The 12,637-nt window shown below is 39.4% G+C and overlaps 1 protein-coding gene across 4 annotated transcripts in view; it reads right to left on the bottom strand.

The window, feature by feature from the left end:
• The window catches only part of CALD1 (caldesmon 1), a 189,071-nt gene that overhangs the window by 132,636 nt on the left and 43,798 nt on the right, over nt 1-12,637 (bottom strand). For 3 of the 4 annotated variants that reach the window (XM_055334652.1, XM_055334650.1, XM_055334654.1), the window contains exon 2: nt 3,914-3,952. The exons of the other annotated variant lie outside the window; for it this stretch is intronic. The gene's annotated coding sequence lies outside the window, so the exon portion shown is untranslated. The remainder of the gene's footprint in view (nt 1-3,913; nt 3,953-12,637) is intronic. 4 annotated transcript variants of the gene reach the window in all.

Below are 12,637 nucleotides of genomic sequence, written 5' to 3' on the forward strand. Positions count from 1 at the left end.
CCCCAAATGAACTTATATCCTTTCTTTACCCCCCTCCTTGAATTATTCTGTATCCAGAAAGCAGAATGAATCAAATCAACCCTTGGCTTATTTCTATACTATTATAGGTATAGAATGTTGTTGAATTTCCCTTAAAACTTCCAGGAATACAACGGATATAGCTCAGATATATGTTCTCAGAGGAGCCATGTTTACACAGCTACAGAAAGAAAAAAAATTCTGAAAGCAACAGAACAAGATTACATAATAGTACGAAGGGAGGGCCTTGATGCCTTTAAACAGTATCTGTTTGCTGCAACCTTTCCTATTTCTCCTTGAACAATTACAGAATTAAGAATAATCCATGATGCTGTTTGTATTGGCTAAAATCTTTCAATTGTTAATAGAAGAATGAGGGTAGAATTTTAGATGCAAGATAATTTCTGATTGGAGAAGCAGTAAGAATGTATCCAAGGCAGGGCGAAGGTCAGATGTTTATTTTTAAGCTTTGTGAAAAGTCCTCTACTTGTCTGAAGCAAATAGGAAAGAGAAAGTCATTTATGGCATTATGAAATTTCTAGACTTCTCATGGGAAAGCAGCTGACGTCAGCGTGTGATGTTTCCTGTGGCTACAAACATAAGAGACATTAACTCTTGAGAAAAAAATGTAACTTTCTTTTTATAGAATTCTGGTATACCTGCAGCTGGACGTTGTTATAACTACCATACGTTAAGAAAGACCTGATGAGGGGGTCCCTGGGTGGCTCGGTGCTTTAGCGCCTGCCTTCGGCCCAGGGTGTGATCCTGGAGTCCCGGGATCGAGTCCCACATCAGGCTCCCTGCATGGAGCCTGCTTCTCCCTCTGCCTGTGTCTCTGCCTCTCCCTCTCTCTCTCTCTCTCTCTCACTGTGTGCCTATCATTAAAAAAAAAAAAAAAAAAAAAAAAAAAAAGCCGAAACACTGTGGAGAGGTAGTTGGTTTTGTTGTTGTCAACACCAGCACTGGTATCACCACCACTATCATTACTGTCATCATTATCATTATCAACAAGCTCTGATGCTTGTTGTATTGTTTATAATGCGCTATGTTAAATGTTTGGGCTCCAATGAATGATAAGAAACTGCATTTGATTTTTATGTATATTTAATTTTCCAACAAATGTAGTCTTCCTGTATCTATTCTTTCCATGTGTTTATGTATGGCTTCTTTGCTTTTGAAATTAAGAATCTATTATTTATCAAATGTTACTCTATTTCTAAAATAATAGTGTTGTTAAGATAGAGTTTGCATAATACGAGTCATCCGTTTCAAGCGTATGATTCAAAAGATTTTAGCATATTCAGAGTTGAGCAACCAACACCAAAATCAATATAGAATGTTTTCATCACCCCAAAAGAAACCCTATACCCTGTGGCCATTACTCTCCTCCCAGTCTCCCCTACCTCCCCCAGACTGAAGCAACCATTACTCTATATTCTGTCTCTATATAAAGTTCCCTGTTCTGAACATTCCATATGAATGGAATCATATAATATGTGGTCTTTCGTGACAAAATTATTTTACTTAGCACAATGTTTTCAAAGTTCATCCATATGGTAGCAGGTATTAGTACTTCATTAACTTTATGGCCAAATATTATTCCAGTGTATGGATAGATCACATTTTGTCTATCCATTCATCCACCAACGAACATTTGGGTTGTTTCTATTTTTTGGCTATTATGAATAATGCTGTTGTAAACATTTGTGTACAACTTTTTGTGTGGACATATTTTTTCATTTCTCTTGGGGGTGGAATTGCAGGGTCATATGGTAATTTTGTGTTTAATAATTTGAGGACATTTTTTCAAAGTGGCTGCACTATTTTTATCTTCTTACCAACAGTGTATGAGGGCTCTGATTTTTTCTACATCCTTGCCAGCAAGATGGATAGGTCATAAAGATCTGCAGCCCAGCACAGTGCCTACAGTTAGTTAATAATACAGCACTGTGCACCTGGAAGTTTGTTAAAAGGGTACAGCTCATGTTAAATGTCCTTACCACATACATATCTACACAAAAGGAAACTGTACATAGCTTCTTACACAAAGAGAACTTACACATAGAAGCAACTACAAAAATTAGAATGCTCATGATTGAATCCCTTTAATTCCAGTAGACTCTCACTTTATTGATAGTTTTATCTATGAAGTTGGTCTTTAGGAATTTTGGATATTCACAAAGGAGCAGTACTTTCCAGTTGAGATGCTAGGTCATCCACACAATTGGATTATTTATTCAATTTAGTCAACTCATTATGCTTTATTGATTCAGTGAATTGATTTTTATGTTTCCACTGTACAATATGTACTTGTTTACTTAAAGTATTGTTAAAACTTTTTCTAGTATTCATTTCATTGCTGCTTGACATTTAAGTACCTAAGATCAGGGCTACATATTATATTTCTATTACACCCAGTTGTTTCAGGTGAGCAAAAACACAAAGCAAAATGATACCTGAAGTGGAATGATCCTGCTCCTCTTCTCCACTTTCTAACCAGCCAGCACGGCTCACCACTCTCCTCCACCCCAGACCTATATACTGAGACCTCATCCAGAGCCTTGAGCTCAGTTGGTGTGAAGGATAAAATGCTGACCTAGGTAACCTAGACAGGAGGAGGGCTCAGGGCTTACTCCAGAACCTAGAATCATCTTGTCCAACCCATGTAACAAAAGGTGAAACCATCTGTGCGGGTAGCGCTGAGAAAAATCACTGGTTGATGTCATTCCTCAGCATTTTAAAGAAAACCAGCCTCTGCATTATCTGTCTGCACACCCAGCTGGAAAAGTAGCCAGTGGAGGCTGCAATCCCATGGATGAGATGCCGAGTCCTTTGCACTAGAAAACTGGTGTAACATCACACTTACTCTCTTCATCATGACCCAGCTATCAGTCTGTTATTGTCTTGGAAACTGTGGACATGGGCAAAACAGCAAAATAACAAAGCATGGGGGACCATTTGTGCACAGGGCCCTGGGAAGGGCCAGTGGAATTCCTCTGATCAGTCTCCTTTTGACTTTTTCCCATAGACCTTGTTCCTGCACTGAAATGTCTGGAATGCTTGGTAGGGACAAAGTGGGTTGGTCACAGGACAATTATGCTTCTATCATCAACGAGATTGGTTTGTGAACTAATTTTCAAGTGACTAGTGACATCACAAGTGGGTTAAGAATATAAACACATAGCACTTTTATAGTAAACAGAGCTTTCATATCCCTTCCCTCAAATGATTTTCATGGTGACCCCATAGGTCAGTAAGACAAGTATCATTTACAACATTTTATAAATGGGACTTAGAAAGGTCTAGAGAGGTTAAAGGATTTACCCAAACTCTTTCAGCTAGTGGTGGGTAGATCAGGGTCCTCAAATCTATTCTTTTTGCAGAACACCATTCTTCTTTTATTTGGTATTTAACAACAAAGTTCATTTAGCAGGAGCTAGTTATTTTTCATTTTAGGACAAATCAATCACTACATTTGTTTTTAGAAATCAGATCAATCCACTGTTTAATTCCCACCTGGTACCATGGGCTAAAATTTTTAGAAATAATAATATCAAGAATTGATTCTTTGTGGGCCTTTCCATTTGACCTGTCTTTGCAGCAATCATTTAGTGGGGAGAGTGTAACAAGTGACAAATCCTTCAAGCAACTGTCCTTACTTCAAAGCACTTGAACATCAAATAGATCTGTCAAGGCATGGTGGCACACCACTGTGGGTTTCCATATGGAGTCTCAACCACAGCATAAGTATTGGTGCTATGTGTCATCAGAAATTTCAGATTCCACATGATTTACTTTTTAAAACATTAGGAAGTACTCAGGGTTATCCCTATAAACTTGACTCTCACTCAATTACATTCTAGGAATCTTTTTTGAGTAGAAGAAAAAGGCCTACCTCTGTGTATTCCTGTGAATATCATTCCTCATGTATGTCCTATGGAGAAAAAAAAATTTAAATTGGCTCTTATAGTATTCCTATTTCATGAGACAATAAGTCAGACCCAATTTAGGATTCTATATCCAGTTATTAAATGGAAGTTGTTGGGGGCACTTGGGTGGCTCAGTCAGTTAAGCATTGAGCTCTTGGTTTCCACTCACATCATGAGGGTCATGAGATCAAGTGCCACACTGATCTCTGTGCTCACTGTGGGGTCCGCTTGAGATTCTCTCTCTCCCTCTCCCACTGCCCCTCCTCCCACTTGTACACACACTCTCTCTCTCAAATAAATAAATAAATAAAATATTTTAAAAAACCCAAAATGGATATAGCAGAGATTAAGAGAGATCTCTGTCCTCACAGAGCTAACTCTTTAGTAGGAAATAAATACTTCCATTTCTGTCTTATTGACTTCTTTCTTTGGGTTGAATTCTATTTATTAAATTTAATTTTTTATTTATTTGAGAGAGACAGAGAGCATGAGCAAGGGGGGAGGGACCAAGGAAAGGGGAGAGAATCTCAAGCAAACTCCATGCTGAGCTCAAAGCCAGACTCAGGCTTCATCCCATGACCCAGAGATTATGACATGAGCTGAAACCAGAAATCAGACAGTTAGCTGACCAAGCCACCCAGGAGCCCCTGGGTGAGTCCTTTTTAAAAAAATTTTTATTGTGATAAGAACACTAAGTATGAGGTCTACCCTCTTGCTGTCTTACTTCTGCATCCCCGGTGCTTAGCATAGTTCTGAATACATATTATTTTCTCAATAAATATATGTTACATAAATAATAAATGAGGTCCCCTGATGCTCATACTTTTTCATTTTTGAATCTTGATTCATTATCCAGTGTCCTTCTTCCTGGGACCAGACAGAAAGCCGATGCAAGGTGGACAATCAGAGTGTTACTGAAGTCTGGTACTGACATTTTTATTGGCAATTATATTAGATGGTTGATGGTAATGTGGACAATATCCCAACTTCAATCTGTTAGAGCCACAAACTTAAAACCAGGCTGCTATCTTCTAAAAAATGATGTGTGTTAGGGGCGCCTGGGTGGCTCATTCAGTTAAGCATCTCCCCTAGGCTCAGGACATGACCCTGGAGTCCTCGGGTGGAGCCCCACATCGGGGTGGAGGGGTCTGCTTCTCCCTCTGCCCCTCTCCTCTGCTCATTCTCTCTCTCTCTCAAATAAATAAGTAAAATCTTTAAAAAAATAAAAATAAAAAATGATGTCTTTTATTAACCAAATGGAGGATGGAGTGAAAATACAGATGGGTCAATGAAACGATTTTCACATTAATACAACATTTCAGATTGAACAGTCCATAATAGTTTTATCTTCAAAAAATAGCACTGTTTAAATATAGCGATGCCTCTACATGCCGACAAAAATACCAACAGAAGACTCATCAGTTTTAACGTTAATAGCTGGGTTGACTGAATTAAATGAAAAAGGCAAATTATTCAAGAAAACCTTTTGGGCAATTGTCACCAAATAACTACTGGGTAGCTCTGTGTCTCTCTTTTGAAATGGCAATTCTGCCAAAATTCAGGCACAATTACAGGATAAACAGAGCTGAAATATATAACTGTAAGACATGCCTTGCAGCTTCAAAAGGAAACAGTTCTAAAATATGTTTTCCAGAGACAACAATTCTTACATGTTTGGAATATAAAAATGTGATTGTGACAAATTATTGTGCAAGAATGAAAAACAAATGACTGCAAGTAACAGAACTGAGGCTACATATGAATGCCATCCCAGAACCTCAAACAGAACTATAAATATATTACATGGAATCTACCAGAAGATTGAGAGAGAAAAACATTACATTTAGCCAGAATTTAAATGCTTTGAGGCTGCAGATACACTGTTTAGAGAGTGGTTGCTGCTGTCTTTTTTTTTTTTTTTTTTTTTTCCCTCTGTGCCCTTTCATTTCCTGATACAGCTCAAGGGGAAAAACTCAGAAATGAAAACCAAAACTGTCCTTATTATATTTTTAGGCTGTTTGAATCCAAAGGAGGGAAATCCAGGAGTGCTGGACTTGATCATAAGCTCCCTGAGCGAGCAATTACATTTTTATACTGCTTCGTGTCCTCATAGTAACTCACACAGTCCTCGACAATTATTTACTGACAGAATGAAATACGAATGGTTTTCAAGACTACTTTTGTTTCCATTTTACTTCATTATAAAAGGTCCCGAATCATCAAATCTGTAAAGTCAAACATATCTCTGAATGCTGTACAGACAAACGTCTTATTTTGGAGAATATACAAGTATACATTACAGAAAATTTAGAAAATACAGGAATATATGTAAAAAACAGTTATAAAGTCTCTTTTAATCCCTTCTGCCTTACGATTAAAGTTTCAAAATATTTCCTTCTGGGTTTTTTTTTTTTTTTAGCCACACAAATGATTCTCTTTTAAAAGTGATTTTAATGTCATGTATAATTTTTTCACTTATGCATGTTTTCCTACATCATTCTTGTAACATGATTAATAACATCATCGCTTATATAAACATTCCTCAATCACTGGGCATGTAAAGTATTTCAGGTTTCAAATAATGCTGTGATGGACATTCTTGTACATAAATCATTATCCCTAAATCTCCACTGCTTTGTTTCAAATCGCTAAGTAATACAGAGGGCTTAGTGACACTGGTGGATCAGACTGATCGTACTTTCTTTCTGTGAATTCTTCTTGTTTCAGATTACCAGCTGGAAAAGTTGGGACAGTATCTGTAATGCCACCAAAATATCTGGAGCTGAGTTGTAACTCAAATAACAAATAGCTAGAGAATATCATCCATTTACTGTCAAGATTAGAGAAGACACGCCCCCCCCAAATAAAGTTGTACTGAAGAACATGATTTGAAAGATTGACCAAATTGGGGGCACCTCAGGGGCTCAGCGGTTGAGTGTCTGTCTTTGGCCCAGAGCATGATCCTGGGATCCTGGGATCAAGTCCCGCATCAGGCTCCCTGCAGGGAGCCTGCTTCTCCCTCTGCTATGTCTCTGCCTCTCTCTCTCTCTCTCTGTGTGTGTCTCTCATGAATAAATAAAATCTTAAAAAAAATAAACATTGACAGAATTGAGCCTTTAGAAATGAAGTCATTCACAGGTGAGGCAACCTAAGCCATTAAAATCAAGCACATTATATATAGACACACAGAGTGGAAAGCAGGAGAGAAAACACAGGCTGGTAGTAGTAATCCAAACCATCACAGGACAGCCTCTGGTGGATTGAGAAGGTCTCTCTCTCTCTCTCTCTCTTTTAAAGATTTTATTTATTCATGAGAGACACCCCACCAGGCACCTGATGCTGGAATGGATCCCAGGAGCCCCTGGGATCATGCCCTGAGCCAAAGGCAGACACTCAACCACTGCACCATCCAGGTGCCCCGAGAAGCTCTCTTAAAGAAGTGGGTCTAATGTTGGAGTGCAAGCACTCTAAAGATGGAGATTGCGTGTCATACTTTAGTTTCCTCTCTACAACTCACAAAACATTCCAGCACTTCTTTTTCTTTCAGCCAGAGGAACATAATTGAACATAGTCCATGTTCCCCGAGATTTTCCCATTTTTGTAAAGGGCACCAGCATTCATCTGGTTGCTTGAGCCCTGGACCTGGGAGTCACTCCAATCACTTCTTTACCATCCAATCTATAGCACTCCCCATGTCATAAATTACTAAATCCAGGTGATTCTCCCTCTGGAATATTGACTTGAAATGGTCCATTTACCTTTATCATTGTTGCTACCACCCTAATCCAAGTTGCTATATCTCATCTGGACATTCCAGGAACCTCCTTACTCATCTCTCTGTTCAAATCTTCTGGCCTTCTGTAAATAAAGGCATTTCTGAAAATACTGATCTGATCATGCCACTACCCTGCTTAAAGCACTTCAATAGCCTGATAGCACGTTCAGAATACAGAGTCAATTCTTGACCATGACCCACAATATTGTATATGACCTGGCTTTGCCTACCTTCCCAGTGTTCTCCTGAGCCCCAGGTGTGATCTGGTCACACTAGCTTTCTTTCAATTTCTTGCATGGATCCAACTCTTGGAGGCCACAGAGTCTTGGGACATGCTATTCTCTAACACTGCAATGATTTCTCCACCCCTCGTCTCCACAATAGCACATTTCTTGTTTAGGTAATTCTTACCTTTCCCTAAACTCACAAACTCAAAGCTGGAATGGTATTTGCAATACTCCCAAAACACTGACTTTTGTGTTAAAACACAAGCATAGGACGTATGTTAAAGACTTCAAGTATCCTAGCCATTTTTTGCTAAGTTATGATGAATTAAGAATTGTTACGTACATAGATTTTTAAGATTTTTACCTTCATGTTATTTTTTTTCCCTTCATGTTATCCTTTTACAGCTCTCTGTCATTTATCTTCATGTACAATCACTGTTTGTAATGACATTTTTTGCTGTTTGTCTTCCCTACCAGACTGAAAGCTCCACGAGGGAACGTCTGGGTTTTGTCGTTGTTGTGTAACTGCTGGTTCCTTAGCACGCTGCCGCCACCTACAACACATTACTCACTTAACAAATAGGAGTGGAGCAAATGAGTGGCCAACAGTCAAAATATTCAAAAAGAATATCTAATGATGAGACAGGGAAGCATTATAGGTTCAACACCTATTTGTTGGGAGGATATTGATTGACAGTTTGGCCCTTGCGAACTGCTTGATACGCAGAACAAATGAATGAATATGTGGATGAGTATCCGGGAGCTATTGAGAAAGAATATAGGTAGTTCTGAATGAAGGGCAGATAACTATACCAAAACAATCAGGTAAATACCCTAAAAGTTCTTTCCTCTGCTGCTATAACTTTTCATCAAAAGTTGCAGTTTAAGAGAAAAAGTATAGAAAGTACATAAATATGCTTTGCATGGTCATAGTTGGATCATGCATTATCTCACTGGATTCTTATAAGAATCCTGTGAGATAGACAGTATATCATCTCCATTTGACAAAAAATGAAATTAAACCAGGGTCCATGATTACTTCAGAATGTAGTAGATCGAGAACTCAAATGCTGGCTTTATAACCCAAGAGACTTAAGTCATGAGAGCAAGAGTGGAACATCATGGGATGGCTGATGTGACTTCGTTCTGATTTCTTTCCCTGCATCTGTGATAAGGTTGGTTGGGCTTTTAATAAATTGATTCAGCCTTTCAGTAAGAAACAAACAAATACCCAAATCTTTCCAAGTTTTCCAGCTTAAAAACTCTGATTTTGGTCTCAGTTGCTGTTACTAATACTTTGGGGATTGGTGAGATTTTATTCTTTCCAGCCATGTTTCAAAATATATTCTGAGCCACATTTGTCTCTATTCCTTTTAAACCAGTGAGAAAGACTCTCAGGAAATTTCATCGGTGCCGAGGACCTACTCATACACCAGCTGTGATTTGGCTTTTTTCCATATAACCTAATATGGCTAAGAAAATGTTTGACTGGAACAGAGTGAGGATTGCCAAACTCAACTTTTAGTAAGAAAAGTGCCACAGAGTCCTCTGTTTAGACATGGTGCAATTTCAGTTCAGATGCAATGCTTACACGTTCACATCAATGGCACGGTAACTGTACTTCTATGCAGTAACAAAAACCAGATACCTGCCCCTTTTGCCCACTCACAGGCAAGATGAATAAATAAAAGCTGCCCAAAAAGGCTCTTGGTGACAGTTTATTGAACATGTTGCCCTTCTTGGGTTATAAAAGCTGAGTGGGGATACCCAATTCAGATTCTGTATAAGGTCCTCTTAGTTCATGTAAAATCAAATAGCTTTCAACAGAAGGAAGGATGAAAGGAAATTCATTTCGTCTGTCTCCCATCTCAGCCCATCATGGATTTACCATCACCTTCCTCAAACGGGATCTCTGAATTATATTCCTATTTCTTCTTACCCTCAGTACACGGATAGAGGTATATTGAAAGTAGAAATATCAGTACCATCTTAAATGTCACCCTTTCTCTCACCAGAAATACAATCAGTAGGCACCAAATCTAGGATTTTACTTGGGCTGCTGTAGTCATGAGGGCTTTCTTGCTTCCTCTCCACCATACTTTCCATCATTCATACACTTTTGTGCCCAGATCATTATGACTGTCCTCTGGCCAGGCACTGCAGTTTCTTTAGTTGTTTTGAAGCATGAGTAAATGCTTTAAAGTCAGACAGACCTGGGTTTGAAGTCCAGATATTCTGGATGACTTTTGCAGAGTGTTTAATTTCTCTGTTAAAGTGGAAAATATCAGGGCATCTAGGTGGCTCAGCAGTTGAACGTCTGCCTTCGACTCAGGTTGTGATCCTGGGGTCCTGGGATCGAGTCCAGCATCAGGCTACCTTCAGGGAGCCTGCTTCTCCCTCTTCCTGTGTCTCTGCCTCTCTCTCTGTGTGTCTCTCATGAATAAATAAATAAAATCTTAAAAACAAAATGAAGAAAATGGGAAATATCTACCTTGCACTGATGTGACAATTAAATAAGGGGCCATGCAGTAAGTAATATGGTACCAGACATGAAGAAAGTGCTCAGTAAAGGTTAGGAAGCTCCTTCCTCTGTTCTGCTTCTGTCCTCTTTGTAATCCCCATACATCCTGCACAATACTGCTGGAGTCTTTTCCCCGACTATGTATGTAGAAATTGAAAGGGAAACATGTACCCATTGACCCCTAGAATGTGCCCTCCCTGTCAGTGAGAAAGGGAGCACTGCCTAAATATTCAACCTGACCCAAGTTAAAGAAAAACTAACATCAAAACTTTTGTTGTTTCCTAGAGTTAAAAGGTCATAAGCCCAGGATAGATGATGGCTTTGTATGTAAACATCCTGACTTCCTTTGTGGTTGTAAAAGGTGAATACCCCCACCCCCAGCAATCACCTGGGGGAGCATTAAGGCGAAGAGTTAAAAAGCTGACTTTCTCTTCAGCCATACCAGTCTCAGGTAACTTACTAGGCCTCTTCCTCTGTAAGCCTCACTGAACACCATGTCCAATATTAATTTTAAACTGTGATCTAGTCTCAGCTGCATTGTACCGTCTATCACCTCAAATCATTCATCAAAGTCCGTTAAACATAGCAACTTTGTGGGAACGTGGCAAGGGGAGAGTTTTTCCATGTTCAGGATGAAAATGAGAGAGACGAAAGGATTTGGAGCAGGAGTTGACAGATAAACAAGGCCATTCCTACCACTTTGTCTCTTTATTGGGGATTCCCAGAAATACTGAGATGGAGGCCCCAATAATTTTATTCAGTTATGAAAGCAAGGAGCAGCCCAGGAAGGACTTGGTCACTCAGGGTTACACACTTAAGAGCAATTAACCAATAATACAAAAACAATGTCATAAGTAAAATGTCTGCCATCGTGATCAGTTTAAGTAACTCATACAACAGTTGCTGTGTGGTGAAAAGTCCTGGCAAGGTGTTAAAAGACCTTGATTTTTAGTTCTGCTAAAACTCCTAGCCAGCCACGTGACCTTGGGCAAGTCACAAACTCTACAGGCCTCAGTCTCTATAAAAGGATGAGGAATGGACTGGAAAAGCTCTGCTGTCTGTTGATTAAATGGGCTGCAGTACTCAGGAAGAGTTTTGAAAAAAAGACTGACTCTTAAAGAACAGTTAAGATTCAGGTAAGTAGAAAGGAAGAGTAAGGATATTTCACTAGTGCTCAGGAAGGACAAAAGTCACTTGGGCAGAAACACACAAGTTGTATTCATAGGTGACCATGTCTAAAAACCTGGCTGGCATTCTGGAAAACAGTATGGAGTTCCTCAAGAAGTTAAAATTAGAGCTACCCTACCACCCAGCAATTGCACTGCTGGGGATTTACCCCAAAGATACAGATGCAGTGAAACGCCGGGACACCTGCACCCCGATGTTTATAGCAGCAATGTCCGCAATAGCCAAACCGTGGAAGGAGCCACGATGTCTTTTGACAGATGAAGGGATAAAGATGTGGTCTATGAATCCAATGGAATATTATTCAGCCATCAGAAAGGATAAATACCTATCATTTGCTTCAATGTGGATGGAACTGGAGGGTGTTATGCTGAGTGAAATAAGTCAATTGGAGAAAGACAATCATCACATGGCTTCATTCATATGTGGATTATAAGAAACAGTGAAAGGGACTATAAACGAAAGGAGAGAAACTAAGTGGGGAAAAATTTGAGAGGAAGACAAACCATAAGAGACTCCTAACTCTGAGAAACAAACAAAGGGTTGCAGAAAGGGAGGGGGGTGGAGGATGCGGTAACCGGGTAACAGGTACTAAGGAGGGCATGTGATGTGATGAGTACTGGGTGTTATACTATATGTTGGCAAATTGAATTTATTTTTTTTTTAAGATTTTATTTATTTATTCATGAGAGAGGCAGAGACACAGGCAAAGGGAGAAGCAGGCCTTGCAGGGAGCCTGACGTGGGACTCGATCTTGGGTCTCCAGGATCACGCCCTGGGCTGAAGGTGGCGCTAAACTGCTGGGCCACGGGGCTGCCCAGCAAATTGAATTTAAATAAAATATATTTTTTTAAAGCCTGGCTGAGAGGGGAGTGAGGAAGTGAGTTGTATTGATCATATCTGTAGTCAATTTTGAGCTTTCTTCTCTGGAGTGGACAGCAGGTGCTAGGACTTTTGATATAAATGGTAGTTGGGGAAGATT

This window comes from Nyctereutes procyonoides, unplaced genomic scaffold (genome assembly GCF_905146905.1).
Source record: "Nyctereutes procyonoides isolate TBG_1078 unplaced genomic scaffold, NYPRO_anot_genome, whole genome shotgun sequence".
Lineage (NCBI taxonomy): Eukaryota > Metazoa > Chordata > Mammalia > Carnivora > Canidae > Nyctereutes > Nyctereutes procyonoides.